Source organism: Triturus cristatus, chromosome 3_1 (genome assembly GCF_964204655.1).
Source record: "Triturus cristatus chromosome 3_1, aTriCri1.1, whole genome shotgun sequence".
NCBI lineage: Eukaryota > Metazoa > Chordata > Amphibia > Caudata > Salamandridae > Triturus > Triturus cristatus.
Genome location: NC_140583.1, coordinates 57,508,770 through 57,520,065, shown reverse-complemented (window position 1 = coordinate 57,520,065; position 11,296 = coordinate 57,508,770).

Genomic DNA, 11,296 nt, shown 5'->3' with positions numbered 1-11,296 from the left:
ATGGAATTGGATTAACGCTATGCTAGGTATGGCCACAGGCATGCATCTTACCTTGGGCACTTGTGGCTGCGCCGGACGTGTCCATCTGGGTCACTCCTACGACGGCTTCCCGCTCGATTGTTCCTTCCACCAGCTCCTCCAGGGCAGTGTTAGCCTGGACCGTGGAAGGGCCGCCTCCCGTTCTGCTTGCGTCCCGGAGCCTCTCTGCTATCCTCTCCTTCGCACGCTTCCGCAGGTCGTACCACCTTTTCTTGAGGTCGTCGATGCTGCGGGGCGTCACACCTACAGCATTCACCCTCTCGCGGATGCGCAGCCATCTGCGGTGCTTCTCCGCCTCAGGCACCTTGAGGGACAGCTTGCCGAAGAGGCGATCGTGCTTGCTAGAGACTCCCTCTATTAGGTGCTCCAGCTCCCTGACGGAGAACTTGCGCTTGCGTGCAGCCTCAGCGCTGGATGGTGCTTCCTTCTCCATGGATGGTCTCTTTTTCCAGATGGCACAGTCTGTGTGGCTTCAGTCTGCACAGGCAGTCTGCAGTCAGAGCTCCTGTATGCTCCTCTGTCGAGGCAATGAGGGTGGGGCTGCAGTATTTCCTGGTTGGTGATGTCATCTGCACGTTCCTGGTGCGACGCGGTCATTTGCGATTTCGCTAATACCGAATTCGCTATTTGCTAATTCGGTATTACCGAACTCGCAATTAGCTATTCGGAGTTTGCATGCCCCGCTATTGAATAATCGGTAAAAATAGCGATTTTTAAGGAATCGCTAAAATTTACCGAATCTGTTGATGCATGCCCAAAAGCGATTCCTTAATAACGAATCCTTATTTCTCGCTATTAAGGAATCGCTTTTGGTTTGCTTGATGCATGTGCACCTATTCTAAGCCCATTGCACAAATTATGACAGAAGGTGTTCTACACATAGCCCTTATTGCTGTTATAAAACCAGTTCCAAAACCTTGTCGGCACATGATTGCCCATAAAAGCACCCAAGAGACACGGTCAAATGCTTTTTCAGCATCCGGTAAAATTAATCCCAGCGGACCTTGATGTACATTGGCCAAATCGAATAACATAACAACCCTACTGTTGGACTTGGCCCTGCTTGCAGGGTCATCCCGGAACTTTTTTGCCTTCCCCCTAGTTTTTTCCTAACATGAAATTGGTGGTTTACAACGAAACACAATAAATATGTATGTTTGGTGTGGTTGAACGGAAAATAATAAATGCTGCGCAATGGTGTACGCAGGTTTATTTACACTGTTTAGAAATGTCACTTTTAACAGTCGCCATTTTGGCGTGCTTGGGCTTGCCTGCCTGAGGTGGGTTGCTGGTCTAGTGCTCGAAGTGACAGGGTGCTCTACACCTCCCCCACACACCAGTTGGGACCGGTTTCCCCAGGGAGCCTTCCAGAAGCTTCTGGCCTTTTCCAGTTGGTGGGGTGAGGGGCATATATATAGAGGAGCTGTGACTCCATGTGGGGAGTGCTGGGCTGTATATGTTGACGTAGAGGGGACATACTGCCAGGAGAAGCCGCCACCGGACCCTGTGTGCTGGCTCCTGTGCCCCTCCGCTTTTCTACAAGACCAGGAGAGACTCTTCTGGAGTGGAGACTGCTGCGCTGGGAGGATTGCCATTTAATGGAGGTTGCCTGTTCCCAGGAACTGCTGCTTCATTTTGGTGAGCTGCCCTACTGCCTGCTGATCTCGCCCTGCATGGACTGGGCTTTCCTGGCCCCTAGCGCCTCATGAACACTGCAATTCTAGTTTGCCTGCTGTCTAGCGCCTTGGGAGCGCTATATTTGGATAGACTGTGCTTCCCGGCCTGCACTCTAGCGCCTCGTGGGCCCTATTTTCTTGATTGCCAGAAGGGGAGCGCTATCCTTTCATCCCTGAAGCTTTTGGTGCTTCCTAGCACCTGGTGACGCTATATTTGGATGCAGCGGAGCGCGAGGCTACCTGCGACCTCACCTGCCCAGCCCCAAGGAGTGGTGAGTGGGGCTGGGCTCGGGCAGTTGGGAGGTGGGGGGGCCGCCTCCCCAGTACTGTGAGTGTCAGTGCTTCATTCTTCCTCAGCGGCGCCCCCTGCAGGCCGCTGTAACGAAGGGGCATTTTTGTTTTTAGAGTCACAGAAGAGGGGCTCCAACGTGCCAGTGTTCCTGTGGGCAGATTCCTGTTGGAGCCCCGGAGTGGGGCTCCCATCGCCGCATTGTTGTTGCCAGTGCTTGTTGGGTTTACCCAGCTGCCCCGCTGGACAGTGGGCAGCTGCAACATTGGGCAGGGGCGCCAAGTACTAATCTTTGCAACGCTTGGGCATGTATAAGTTGTGCCCTGCATTACTGGTGATGACAATCAGGAAATGCTGAGTACTACTGATTCTATGCACGATATGTTTATGCCTACTCTGATTTATGCTGATAGGATGCATAATGTGTTTAGATGCCTAAGGTTTTTCTCCTAATGTTTTTCCCTAATGCGTACATTGCTGGTGTTATGCATAATGTTTTTCTGTTTATGCTGATATGATTCAGGAGGGGTTCCTATGCCTAAGGTTATGCCTCAGATTGTGCTAAGGTGATCTAGGCTTATGTCTGACGTAATGTATTTGATGATGCCTACATGCCCATGTGATTATGCCAGATGCTAATGTGATGAGGCCTTCTGTTTATGCCCAAGGTGACTATGCCTATTTTCACGCATAGTGTGATGGTATGCCTAGCGTTGCATTTTATTCCAATGCTAATATGATTATGCATTTTGCATTTCTATGCCAAACCTGATGTTTTTATTCCAGGCCTACGGCAAAGGTGATTTATGCCTGATTCTAAAGTTATGATGCTTTATGTTCCTGCCTTGTGCTAATAGGATGTTACTAGGTGCATGGACTTGCCATAGCTACTGGCTGTTACACATTTATTGATGTTATTACATTTACCCCAGTGCTCTATGATAGTTCTGGCAGCGGCCCGATTGGCGCTGCCCTGTATATAATCCCCTGTAAATTGCTACCTGGTGACAGTTGGCACAGCGTTAGATGTGCCAGTGATTCTGATCCTAATGTGTTTGCCTAATACACAAGTTATTTTTACACAACCTGGCATGGGCATCCGAAGAAATTTTTCCAGGGGGGGCTAACCTGGCAAATGAAGGGGCGTGGCTAATGTTAATCAATAGGGGCGGGGCTAAAATGGCAGACAATCAGGATCGGGTAATGCTCAGGCCAAGCTGAGAAAAAAAAGTAGTGAATTCTGCATTTGAAACTGGACAACAATTAGAGCACACATGAACTCTAAAATTACCCCCTGGCCTCTTAAAACTCATACATTCCCTGATCCCTAAACTTGTCCCCCTGGCACCCCAAAACCCATAACCCATACCGGCCCTCACCCCTAAAATTGTCCCCCTGGCACCCCAAAACCCATACCCGCCCTGAACCCTAAAATGTCCCCCCCTTGCACCCCAAAACCCATACCCACCCTGAACCCGAAAATTACCCCCCCCTGGCACTCCAAAACCCATACCTGCCCTGAACCCTAAAATGTCCCCCCCTTGTATCCCAAAACCCATACCCACCCTGAACTATAAAATTACACCCCTGGTACCCCAAAACCCATACCCACACTGAACCCTAAAATTACCTCCGGCACACCAACACCCATACCCCCCAGGAACGCTAAAATTACCCCCTGGCACCCCAAAACCCATACCCACCAGGACCCTAAAATGACCCCCTGGTACCCCAAACCCATACCCCCCCATGAACCCTAACATTATCCCCCTGGCACCCCAAAACCCATACCCACCCTGAACCTTAAAATTACCCCTGCCCCTCAAAACCCATACCCGCCCTGAACCCTAAAATTACCCCCCTTGCCCCTTAAAACCCATACCCGCCCTGAACCCTAAAATCACCCCCCTGGTACCCCAAAACCCATACCCACCCTGAACCCTAAAATTATCCCCTGGCACCCCAAAACTCATACCCACACTGCACCCTAAAATTACCCCCTGGCACACCAACACCCATACGTTATGTTATGTTATGTTATATTGATTTATTATGCGCACAGCTACTCCAGCCAAGGAGCGTCCCGGCGCAGAGACAAGGAGAAACACAACATAACAGGAAAAGAGAAAACCTAAAATGGACAGCTAAAACAAAAACGTCTTAATGGCTCTCCGGAAGGACAGCAGATCGTCTAACTGACGGACTTCAACTGGGAGGGTGTTCCAAATTAGTGCAGCTTTCACGCTGAAGGAACGACCCCCCATCCGACTGAGTCTAAATCTAGGGACCACAGCAAGTGCCTGACCCTGAGATCGGAGGCTACGGGTGGGGACATAGAAGGAAATAAGATTGGACAAGATTTCAGGGCCAATACCTCTTAATATTTTAAAAGCCAAGCAAAGGACCTTGAAAAGAATACGCTTCCTTACCGGGAGCCAATGCAAGGAGCGGAGGACATTCGCCACCGGGCAAAATCTGGGTAGGCCAACAATGGCTCTGGCCGCAGCATTTTGAACCCGCTGTAGGCGGGTTAACTCAGCCTGATTAGCCCCTGATACCCGCCTGGAACCCTAAAATTACCCCCTGGCACCCCAAAACCCATACCCACCCGGAACTCTAAAATTACCCCCTGGCACCCCAATCCCTAACCCACCCTGAACCCTAAAATTACTCCCTGGCTGCAAATTCAGGATGGTAAGTGTAAAAATTCAGGACAAAGGGTCAAAATTCAGGACGAAAATTCAGGACAAAAGGTACGTTTTACAGAAACATCAGAGGAAGTTGCGCGATAGTATAAAAGTAAGTAAATAGACAACCACTTAAATACAAGTCAAAATAAGTTTATATCAAGTTGAGGCAATCGTGCACTTCACGGTTGTTTGGTATGCGCACAGCTTTGAGCAACTGTGCAGGTCTTTTTGAGGTATTTCATATGATAATAATCTATTTATATGGTTACTGCACTGGGTTAGCCAGTCTGATGTTTTGTTTACAACTCATGGTCTTGAGCAGACATGTATGGTGCGAGAAGTGCTCAGGAAGATCTGCTCGGATAGACTTTGTTACCAGCATCTCATACCGGAGTGCCACTGTGAAATGTAAAAGCGGCACACAGAGGTGAACTAAAGGGAGGGTTGCTGTGATGACCCCACTGTAGGGAACGCATTATGGGTGTTTCAGCAAGTGGAACTTAAAATATGGAATCTGACTTTGCTTATGGGGGCTTCGCAGAGAGTTGCACTAGCTGATGGAAGTCACAAAGGTGCTATTCCCTGCAGCTTTCCTAAAGAAGGCACTGTCAAGACACTATCACATAGTTTATTTTTGACACCTTGACTATTGTTACAAATACAATATACATCTCAAGCACAGCTTATGGCACTATGAGGCTCTCCCTAAAACCTTACACCCAAGACAAAGCATGCAAACATTTACCATTACTAGTGTAACATTCAAGTAGTAGTTGGGTGTCACTCAAAATGTTGTATGTATGATGTATCAAATACAGAATAGTAATACATAGGCAAGGGAGTAGCCAGAAAATTGAAATACCTCCCACTTTGAACTAAAGCTCTTATGGCACCAAGAAAGCAAAGTAAGTCATCACAACCCTCCCCAGAAGAGGTATATTGTCCAGGGATCTAGTCATTCATCCTTCCATCAAACCCCTGACAGCTACCATTTCAAATGTACTTTCTGTTATCTATTAGTGTTTTCATCTACCATTCAGTCTTTCACCATTCATTCTGTTCTTCCAACTGTGTTCCCATCCATATCCAAACCTTTTCAACTATTTGCAAACCTATCCAACGTCTATTTGTCCATCCATCATTTCACTCATCCATCTACCCTTTCACCCAATCCATCCATCATCCATACACCCTTTCACTGAATCCATCCTTTCACTCATCCATCCTTTCACTCATCCATCCACTCTTCCACCAATTCATCCATTCACTCTCATCCATCCAACCATTTACCCTTTCACTTATTAATTCATCAATCCATCCATCATTTCTCTCATCCATCCACCCATTCACTCGCCCATCATCCACCCTTTCACTCATCAATCCATCCTTTCACTCATCCATCACCCATCCACCCTTTCACCCAATCCATCCTCTCACTCATCCACCCACTCATCCATCCAGTCTTTCACCCATCCATCCAGTCATCCATCCATCCATTCATTCACCCTTTCACTTATTAATTCATCAATCCATCCATCATTTCTCTCATCCATCCACCCATTCACTCGCCCATCATCCACCCTTTCACTCATCAATCCATCCTTTTACTGATCTATCTTTCATAGTTGGTGGTGTGAAGAGTGGGAAGCCCCGCGGACAGCGAACCCGTGCACACTACTGTTCTTTCACATCCCCTACTGCTCACCTTTCCAATCCCAATCCAGGTGAACAGAGCACAGAACATGAGGCGCTGCACAATACAGTGAAGACCGCTCGTGTTGCGTCTCATAAAATCAAGGGCTTCAGCTGTATTGAACGTGCCACCATCACCCTCTGGGCCCATAGCACTCCGGTACCTTGGGGATGAGACTGGCAGTGTTTCTCAGGGACTCTGGTGCTCGACTGCGGTATTGTAATGCAGCCTTCCGAGGTTGCAGGACGGCAGTGGAGATAGCGCTGCTCCTCCTTCATGGCCCGAGTTTCGGCGCTCAAACACCAGTATTGTGCGTGCAGGAGTTTCGGCGCTCACACACCATTATTGTGCGTGCAGGAGTTCAAACACCAGTATTGTGCGTGTAGGAGTGCGAGCCTTCAAGCCTCCAAACGATCGGCTGGATCGGCCACACACTTAGACATAGAGCAGGTTGTTAGCCAGGCACCTTCGTTTACAAGCGGCCTTGCAAGGGGGGGTTCTTTAGTGGCTGATGGCAATTTTGCACACAGAGGGATGGTGCCTCCAAGTGTCACTCAACTCTAGGACTGTTTAATGCTGTGGCTCCCCTGACTGGGGGGCGCACTGAAGGACACACACACTGCCATTACGTTTATAGGGGGGGGACACTCTGTCGTGCTAACTTGAAATCAGGTTCTCCCAAGCAAAGCGCTCCACACACTGTGAAAAATAACAACTAGTTGAAGACGCATTCGCGCCCCCCTGGGAATGCAGCCATGGACTCCCAGGGGGGCGCGCCCCACCGGTTGAATACCTCTGTTTTAAGCTAAGGGCTATAGAGGTTCCAGGGTGGGAAGTATGCCTTAGCAGCCCAGATTGGCCATTGTCATTCTGTATGTGATAATGAGCCACAGACAGAATGACAATGGGCGGGAGGGGCTGCGAGGAGGAGTGCTAGGCCTCTGGCAGGGAACAGCTCTGCTCCCTGCAGGGCCCAGAATTACAGACAAACAGCGTCTGTAAAAGCAAGGGCGTCTGCAGGGGGTGGGGGGGGCAAAGAGGGGCACTCCAGGGGGGGCAAGCGCCCCTCCGTGCCCCCCCCCCTGTGGACGCCCATGCAACCTGGTGTGGAGTCTCTTTTGCAGTGTGCCCAGTGTGTCGCCTGTGTGTGTGGTCTGAGCAGATGCTTTACACATTGCTCCTGAGTTTAGCCTACCCACTCCGCGCCAAGCTACCCCGTTTCTAACACCTACTTATCTGATTGACTGTGCCTCCCCCAGAGATAACGCCACGCTGCCGGTGTGAAGAAAGAGGCGTAATGACCCTAGCTAGGCGCATTGGTAGAATCTTTGCATAAATTTTGCCGTCGTAATTCAGGAGGGAGATGGGTCCATAGGACCCCGCCAATATAGATGGTTTATCTCCCTTTCAAAAGATGACAATATTAGTCTCATCCCAAGATGATGGAGCCTGGCCCTGTGGTGCCTCCTGAAAAGTTATAAAACATATATTTGATTAATTCCTGGAACAAGGTTTTATAAAACTCTACAGGGAGGTTGTCAGGACTGGCAGCCTTACCTATTGCTAGTGAGTTAATAGCTTCCAAAAGCTCCTCCTGGGTAATAGGAGCATGAAGGAGGACGCGATCCTCGCTGCTAAGCCTATTTATATATAGGTCTTGTCACAGTAGGCCAAAGCCAGAGTTACCATTTGCTGATCCCTCTATATACAATTCCGCATAGATTGTTGTGAGAAGTTGGCCTGGCATATGCTGGTCACTAGTTATAGTGGCCACCTTGCACCAGTCCAATTCGACTCTTATGGTAGGTTTAAGACAACCTTTTAAAGAAAGCTATCCTAGTGGTAGCTGTGGAGAGCAGCCTTCAGGCTAAGTCTCAGAGGAATGTAAAGCAGCTTTTTTTACCTTATAATCTCTTGAATTACCAAATGAAAGGGACACCACACAGGTATATATATCAAATATATATGTATTTATTTCTAGACACACTCTACTAATCTCTTTATGAGATTAGAAGTCAGGAACATATGCAAATATCAACGTTTCACAATAAGTTAAGCACAAATATGGCTGGGGCCATAGGGGCGTACCAGACCATATACTAAAAAAGAGGTTTAGGAAAGTCGACTTGCAAGGGGACAAGGCCTAGGGCCTGTAGAATCGCTGGGGCTTCACTAATCCACCCAAGGCAGGTAAGTTAAAGACCCACGGGAGACGCGTGCAGTGTGAGAACACAGCCGTGGGTTCCCTATTGATTTCAATGGAGCAAGTCGCGGTTGGATTTTTAAAGTTTAAGGGTACTTCTAGAGAGTCTACAAGCAAGCCACTTACAAGGTAAGTAGTTCAAGGGCCAACACCCACAGGAGCACTGGAGTGCACAAGTTACCTCACCCAGGGAAGCCGGGAGCATAGGTGTCTTTTGGCGTTGGGTCGTGTCGTCGTTTTCTATGGAAGCCGAAGAAGATTTGCTGCTTGCGAAGACTGGAGAAGTGTCTGGTGGAATCCAGGCTGGATTCAAGATGAAGAAGACCTGAAATCAGAAGGGACAGTGTTCACAGTCACTTGCCAGTGACCCGGGGCCAGGAAGATGGATGCCCACGGAAGTTGGGTGATTTCAGGTGATCAAGGGTGTTTTGACTCTTCAGCCACGAGGTCCAGGAGGCATCGATGATGGCCAGGAGCTGGATACGGAGTGTCCCACAAAGTCTGCAGCTTACTGAGGTGTCGGCAACCGGATTGGAGGCAACAAGCCTTGGCAACAGCAAGTCTTGTGGAAATCGAAGAAAGTCAGCGGTGCAGACCAGCAAGGTCTGAGGGACTCACCCAGTGAGGGTAAGTCAGGGCAGGCCTGGAGCAACCAGAGGAGCTCCCTGGTTTGATGAGAAAGTCTTCAGGGGACCCACAAGCCAACCAGCAAGGGATCGCGAAGACGCCTCATGAGGATTCGCTTCACAGGAGCCCACGGTCACTCGGGATGAGGTAGGCCTCTGATTTTCAAAGGAAATCCTGCTGGAGGCTTGAACCACACGTGGTCCAATGCACAAGTTCGTAGAACATCGTGAAAGGGTTGCACTCGACAATAGTGCACGGTACCCGGGTATTGCTGTTCCTCGTCACTCGTGGGGTCCACTCACCTCAGCTCTGATGGGGACTCACAATGGCTGTTGGGAAGTCCGGAAATCTGCTTCCAGGGCTGCAGGGACTTCGGACTCTGGCGGGAGCGGGAAAGTTTGCGACTGTTGGTTCAAGTTTTTGGTGCCTGCCAAGCAGGGGAGTCACTCCTTGACTCCAAGGGAGATTCTTCCATCTTCCAAAGGTAGTGGAACATCGAAGGGCCAGGATTCTTCTTGTACAGCGTCGTCCAGGGATATCTGATTTGCAATGGCAAGGTTTCCTTATCTTCTACTAAAGGGAAGGGAGGGACTAGCTCTATGACCACTCCTCTGGGAGGGTCAGGGGAGTGGGTGGTTACACCCACTTCCCTTTGTCCAGTTTCACGTCAGAGCAGGGGCAGGTAGCCCCTGAACTAGTTTGAGCTGGCATATGCACCGAGGAGCCTACTGTTCCCCCAGTGCAGGACTTCAAAGCACTCTAAGAGTGCACCCACCCAGCCCCAATACACTAAATCCTGTCTGGAAGGTGGTGACACCTCCCTGTGACAGGATGCCTATTGTTGGGCCTCCTCCACTGCAAGTTTCAGTCAGCATCAGGAGGGCAGACCAGTGTCTGTGCTGGTGGCATCCATTTTGTGATGCCAGGGCTCTTTCAGATTTCTACCGTGTTTCCACAGTAGGTACATGTCGTCCCCTCTAGAAGGGTGGTATCATACTCCCACACCAGTTACTGGTGTGGGGGTATGATTTCAAGTTGTTTGACACCAAACACGACATGTTTTGATGCAGTCATTCCAAAGTTAGCATTTACCGGTAGGTTATAATGCTCTTGAGAGTATATGGTTTAACCGCATCCACAAACAGCCACAGAGAATAGACTCTGCCAGCTGCAGAGGGGCCATGCTCATGCAGAGGCACTCCCTCACATTGTAAACCAAGCCCCCTGCCCTCAGGATTGATAGGGCCTGCCTTAGAGGTGACTGATAGGTTTATATGTGTGTGCAAGGTGAGATATAGGAACCTATACCTCAGTGAGGAGTGCTAACACTACCTCACCAAGGCTGCAGTAGCAGGCCTGTGGTGTCAGATTTAGTCTGCTTTCCAGGGGTGGCATAATACATGCTTCAGCCCCTGGTAGGCCTGTGAAGTACCTATGCCCTTGGTACCTAAGGTACCATATACTAGGGGCTCATAAGGTACCACAGTATCCAATCACTAGTGCATCTAATATGCACACCAGTCATTTAAGGGAGTAAGCAGATAGGCTGGGGTCCTGGATAGCAGGATCCCAGCCAGACTAGTTAAAAAACATTCAAACACCAGGAAAAAAGTGGTGGCAACCATGCAGTCAGATTCCACCTTCCTACAATTGTCCTGAAAACTGAGGTTCTCGTAAGGTGTCTCAACTAATCTACCTGAAGGATCCTTAACCTCTTCACGCCTAATCCGTCTTGCCAGACATTTGCCTGTGGCCTTGCCATATTCATAACATTCCTTCTTGTACAAATGATATTTTTGGGAGATGTCTTTAGACCAATACAAACTCATTCTGGCCTTGCAGCGAGCAACCTCTGTTTGTATAAGAGTAATTTCCTGATTCCTTTGAAGACACTGTGCGAGTTTCTGCTCAGCCATCCTAAATTCCTCATATAATCCCTGTATCACAAGGTTATGCTGCTTCTGTGTATATAGACTGAAACTGAGGATTTCCCCCCTGATACCTGCCTTTGAAGGCATCCCATACAATTGCATTATCAGCTGTAGTACGACTGGTCTGCAAACATTGTACTATCCATTG